This window comes from Pagrus pagrus (assembly GCF_965226575.1).
Source record: "Pagrus pagrus genome assembly, chromosome: 17".
In the NCBI taxonomy this organism is placed as follows: Eukaryota; Metazoa; Chordata; class Actinopteri; order Spariformes; family Sparidae; genus Pagrus; species Pagrus pagrus.
Genome location: NC_140201.1, coordinates 11,400,014 through 11,406,364, shown reverse-complemented (window position 1 = coordinate 11,406,364; position 6,351 = coordinate 11,400,014). Strand labels below are relative to the sequence as shown.

At 40.9% G+C, this 6,351-nt stretch overlaps 1 protein-coding gene across 3 annotated transcripts in view; it reads left to right on the top strand.

Moving 5' to 3' along the window:
• The window catches only part of slc45a4a (solute carrier family 45 member 4a), a 50,655-nt gene that overhangs the window by 577 nt on the left and 43,727 nt on the right, over positions 1-6,351 (top strand). For 2 of the 3 annotated variants that reach the window (XM_084379193.1, XM_084379194.1), the window contains exon 2: positions 1,028-1,109. The exons of the other annotated variant lie outside the window; for it this stretch is intronic. The gene's annotated coding sequence lies outside the window, so the exon portion shown is untranslated. The remainder of the gene's footprint in view (positions 1-1,027; positions 1,110-6,351) is intronic. 3 annotated transcript variants of the gene reach the window in all.

Here is a 6,351-nt window from a genome sequence, read left to right as displayed (position 1 = left end):
GTGTCCTGCGTTGTGGTTAACTAATCATCCGTATTTGTGTTATTTCTGCCTGCAGGTGCATGTAGGTGTGATGCCACAGCCTGCAGTTTGACTCCAGTATTACAAAATGAGGTTTAGGACAGAAAAAATAATAGTTTCTTAAGCTAAAGTAGCAAAAAAATTCATCCTAGATGTGAGTATTTGCTGCTTTTCTTAATGTTTTACATAAGAAATTGAATATATTTGCATTTTATCCTCATTGTCAGACAAAACAAGCAGTTGTCAGGTGTCACTTTGTGCTGTGTGTGGATTGTCTGTCACTTGTCACTGACTCACTGACTTTAATATTAAAATACATTCATTCACGGCTGAAAAGATTAGTCGAAACCTCTGCTTCTACCATCCTAAATGTGAGCGTTTGCTGCTGCTCATAATGTTTTATTATAAAAAAGTATTATATATTTGCATTTTAGGCTCTTGGTACAGTGGCCCTGATGGCCGACACACAATAACAACATCTCAGAAAACACCACAAAACACAAGAACATCTCGGTAAACAATCTGAAATGACTCTCACTGTGCTCTTGATCAGCCAAAACAAGCAGTTCGAAGGCGTCACCTTGTGTTGTGATTAGGAAACTGTTAGGCTGTGGTTTCACCAGTCGCTGACACGCTACAGACCAAGCTATTACTTGATTTATCCAGATAATCACCAGCAGATAAAAATGATAATATACCGGTCGTTAGTTGCGGTTATGTAAATGTCAGAGTTGAATCAAAAACAGAGCTTCTCCACCTTTTTTCTACGATAGTGTTTAAATATCTCTGTGTTGGACTGTTGCAGCCCCGTCAAATGACTGGTGCAAAGGCAGGGAGACTTGAAGCATTGCATTGCTGATTTATTATTGGCAACAGCTGATTTACTGACATGCTCGTGCACATGGGAGAATAAGTGCGTATTTGCTGTATTGATTTAACCTACAGTTCAACCTGACTTGCAGATGTGTCTGCGTGCTGGGTCTTGACTTGTTGTCTTGCGTGTGTTCAGGTACGACTGCAGGGCTTAAGATTGCAGCCTGGACCAAACGACAACGTCTCAGCGACATTTATGAAGCTTTCAAGGCCTTTTGGTGAGTACACGCGCACAAAAACAATAAAGAGGAGGTACCTTACTTTTACACACTCGCACACATTTTAAAGTCCTCTTTGTGGTGACTTTTTAGCTGTCTGGTGCGCACAAAAACACAACAAAAAGTCCCAAATAGAGATGTAAATGGCCAACAGATGTTCTTCCTCTATCGTCTATAATTGTGTTTCTATTCTGCTGAAAACCACAAGCAGCACGAGCAGAACAATACAGACTAGATGTGCAATATGCCCAGGGAGGCAAACCGTGCAGACGTCTTCCTTAAGCAATCTCTTTGTGTCAGCCTCTTGCTGTTGATGCCGCCTTGGTTTCAGAACGGCTGCTTCAGCTGAAGTGAAAGCAATCGACTTCCTCTTGATGAAATGTGTGCTGACTATCAACTGGTGCTGAGTAAGCAGTGGGTTATTACCGTACAGTCAAGCGCACAATATGTAGCCAGACACGACTGGTCACACGCAGATAGTCACATGAGCTCAACCACTCATGCACCTAAATGTACTAATGTTATACAAACAGAGACTAATGCATAAATGCACTAAAGAAGGCCTTTGATCGTCTGCACACGTACAGATATTTTGATACTTTGCATGCAGCGCTGGATCACATTTCCATAAACAACATATCAATAATGCAAAGATCATAAGCGTGCAGCCTGTATCTCCGCTCTAATGCTCTCTACATGTACTGCACACACTACTGTAGGTAGTCTCTTGCTGGATCCATCCATTAAAACACACAGAAACACACTCTAAATTAATGATGAATAACTGAAGACAGCGTTGAGGTCTTGTGTGGGATTTTTACTATAAAATGGACGTTTTAAGAGGTTGATTTGTGATTCAAACACACACACACACAAAAACAATTGCTGTGAGACAACAATCAATGCAACTCCAGATCTGTCGGTTTAATGGTTTCCCTTTGGCATGCAAAAAGCTTGTGAGACTCTATGTGAGCAGATGCAACCCTGACATCCCTCATCATAGCCGAGTGGGGCTTTTCCACCGGAACAGAGGACTTTTAAGGGAGTCAAACCGAGCCCCAATTATAATAAATGGATGGTCTTTATAGGTCTGAAAAGTGAATCCAATGCAGAAGTGCCTTGAATCTGCATTCTTTCTAGTGGCCAGCAGGGGGTGACTCCACTGGTTGCAAAAAGTGGTCAGATTGTATGTAAGCGTATGGAAAAAATGACCCTACTTCTCACTTGATTTTTTTAACGCAGTACGCAGTTTCCAAATTAGTTCATGGTCTCAATCGTTAGTTGTGTCTTCTTCAATACACAATTCAATTCACTTTGTACATTATGTTCCCATTCATAGTAAAATAGAGAATATAGCAGGGAATGATTTAGAGCGAGGCTCGATTGTGATTGACAAGTTGCCACCGCACTGTGTCCTCGTGTCTCAGTCAGATCCAATCAGGATGTCCTCGCATCCTGCCCCATCACGTCCGAGTATGGTCACTTCTGGCTCCAAAAAAACAAGATGTTGACCACCGTAATGCCAAACACGAGGCTTTGAAAACCATAGTTGACAGCCCTACTATTTATTCTAAAGTCTTTGGTTCTCACTCACTGGCAGAACTGTCCAATAAAAGCCACAATAACAAACAAAAATAACCAATTGTCATCAAAATAACAAAAAAGTAAAGATAAGTTCACAACAGCTGAGCCTAGCTAAACTGTTTGACCAGAAGTAGAAGCCATCAAAGTGAAATGCAGCTCTACTTTTTGATTCAGAACTCAACCTTTTGCTAAATTTGATTTACTTTAAAGAAACACAACCTCCCTAATGCTGTCTCTTTTCGCCGTGTGATCCGTCTTTGTATCCTGAACCCTGATCCAGCGTGTAGATAACCCACTTCCTACTGGTGTGAAGTTTTTGTACACAAACCTGAGAGAGACAGAGGGGGAAGAAAAGAGCAAGCGAGTTATGTTTTCCCACCTCTGATCAGAGAGCAGGACTGTGTGTTTATGTGTGTGTGAGTTTGTCATCTCGCTTACATCAAAGGCACCAGATCTTACACACACACACACACACACACACACACACACACACACACACACACACACACACACACACACACACACACACTTGTTGCAGCTATGAATTATGTTGTAATGTAGTATTCAACAGCTGTGGGAAAAAGACGACAGGTTGCTGCTGGTCTGTTTACATACATTTTTTGTTGACATGTTGTTACCCAAGTGGCAGATTGTCATGTGAGTAAAATAAGGATACTATAGAGTCTTTCACAAGTCTGGAGGGTTGTTTTCAGGACTGACATTGATGTTGCGGAAAAAGCGAAAAGAGATGTTATAGTTTGATTAAGTCCTTCCTTCTTCCTTCTATTACATGTTTGTGGTTTGTTTGGGTGGCGAATATCAACAACTCATACATGCATGGTTTTCTGACGGTGGAGGACTGTTATCAAAGACAATATCAGATGGCTGCACCACATTTAGCCTTGGCTTTGAGTTAGAGGACACACACACACACACAGGCAGATACTCTCTTAAGCCTGAGAGGTTGTCAATAATACAAAACGTCTTCTAAGAATAGAGATTTTCCACTGTTTGCTCGGTCTCTTGTCAGCTCTCCTCCTCCCAGTCTTGTCTGCCGTTTCTTTTTTTTCAGACTGTTTCTTTCCTCGTCATTCTCTCTTACTGGTTTCTCTTCCTATGTTTCACTTTTGTTTCCATTTTTACAGTGCTTGAGCTCCAATGTTGCCTCTTCAGTTCTATAGTTTGTTTCAGGTGGTTTGAACTCGTCACTGGAAGTCACAGTTAAGAAGTAACATTGGGAAAAATCTGGCTGATGTACACCTTAGTTGTGACCTTGGAAACAGCAGTTGACAAAGCAAGCTCCCACAAGGTCCGCAGAGTAGCTCTTCAACTCCTTTTGATTATATTACAAGATCTTCCTCAGCAGATGGAGGTGTCATTTCTGCCAACTGCAGTTTTCAAGGTGAAGAATCAGCTTTGACACACAGTGAGGGTGTTTGTATCTGTATCTGATCGCTGCTGTAGTCAGGTTGATAAATGGGAGTGAAGTTTCACTTTTGAATCCCAAGTAAACTGCTCTGGATCAGAGCAGAATCCTACGTGTCTTCAGGTTTCTATCCCTCCAGAAGGTCTGGCTCTGCACCTGACTTTCTCTTCTCAGAGCTAGCCTGCTCTGCCCTCCCAAAACAACGCTCGGCAAACATCTTTTGTTTTGTTTCAATAGAAAGACCCTTAGTGGCAGAAATCACATATAGAGCGTTTAAGTTGTGTAGAAAACAGATGCTTCCAAATACCATGCATATGAGTGAGAAATTCCATCGGGGTGGAGGTTGGGGTTGATAAATGGGTCAGACAAACACAGTACTTTCGCCCAAGACTTTGAGACCTGTGTAAAAAAAAAAGTCAGTGTTTACTTGTTTTAACTTACGCTTGTAACTTACCTAATGTTTTACCTTACATCATCTTTTCCTAAATCTAACCATGTAGGTTGGTTACTCCAATGATGAAGGACACCTAAGTATGGATGATTTATGAAAGGCACCTGACGATGGATTTGCTCTCCACAGAAGTTAATATTAAGTAGCGTATGCACTGCAAGTAGTGTTATGTGTACAGATTAATTAGACTGCGTTGCCATCTGCTGAAGATCATGTGGTGTGATTGAAGGCTCCAGAACAGCTGCTAAATGGACCTTGCTGTGAGACTGTTTTATCAACAGTGGAGAGGCATTTAATCAATTTCTGTTTGACCACTTGTCATATTAACAGTTAAAGGTCACCTCTGGTCAAAGTACTTTGTGTAGAAAACAGCTGGCCAGTATCAGAAGGTTCAAACTGTTGTACCGCAAGTAATTGCTGTCAGAACAGAAAAATGAGCTGGAACATGGGCCTGTGTTTTTCAGCACTTTTTGGAGGTGTGAAATCCTGTTTATAAGTCTGTTCATAATCACATGAGAGGGAAACAATGCTGTTCAACTCCAAAGTAGAAAGTTTGGCAAAGCCAGCACCAGTAAGACCCAAATCTGGACCTTTTCAAACACAATGCAAGTGTCAATACCTGTTAAAGGAGCAGTAAATCTAACTAGTTGCTCTGCTTTACTTTAAGGGCAGTAGTGTGATGTAAAACATCTGCACTCTAGGCCAGTTCTTCAGTGTACAAGCTACAGCCCGTCATCAAAGTTTTCTCCAAAGTCACTTTGCATTGCAGTTTTAAATCAAATAATGAAAAGTCACTCTAACTCTAATGTCTTTTTGGGTTTTCGCCAATCACTGTTCCCATCTTCACCTACTCATCCTGAACAGGAAATGTCCCAGAACAACCTGATGCCAATTCAATTACCAAAGAGATCACTGGCAGCGAGTCAGATTTGCTTTTGGTGATGCATCTTTGGGTCTTTCTGGGTAAAAGCACAGCACTCAACCTATATCTGAAGTATTTGCTGTGTCACAGTGACACTGCTTGCATATGGAATGCATTACATATCCCTCATGGCATGTTGAAAGGCAGTATTGTGTCATCTTGTAGTTGTCTGAAAGGCAGGTAGTGTAACCAACACCCTGTGATATTTTGTTGGTAGGTCACCGTTTCTTGGAATGGTGATGAAAGTTGTCAGTCAGGTCCAGGTCATGGTGAGTGAGTGCTTCATCTTAGGCAACTGGACTTGTTTCAGTTTTCTGAAGACATTTCACCTCTGATCCAACAGGATTCTTCAGTTCTAACTAACTAGAGGCGTTTGGCCTTTAACAAGCACTTTACGTGTCTTTGTCGTGCTCTCTAATTCCTGTCATAGCTGTTTTTTTTACTTTTTTTTATAAAAGTAGTGTATCCTGTGTAGATCGCAAAAAACTCTTTGTCACATTTGCCACTCCAGCATTATTTAAAGTAGGGAGAACAATATGAATATGAATGAAGGCCTAAGATCAATTACTGCAAGTTTTGTATTGTGATGTCCTGTTTCTCTAATCCAACATTTGAATACCTTCATCACATTTTAACAAAAATCTTAATAAAATACAATAGTGTCATTAAAAATGTCCTGCTTTTTGCAAAGTTGCCCAAATGTATTCAGTACATAACCGTGTTTCCCAATCGTATTGTCAAGGCACAGCTTCTTGTAATTAGTTTGTACGTCATTCCCCATGTAGTGACGTACGAACCTAATCTTGTGTGCGCCTTTTATTGGCTTTAATTGAGATTTATTTATTTGAGCTGCACGGAA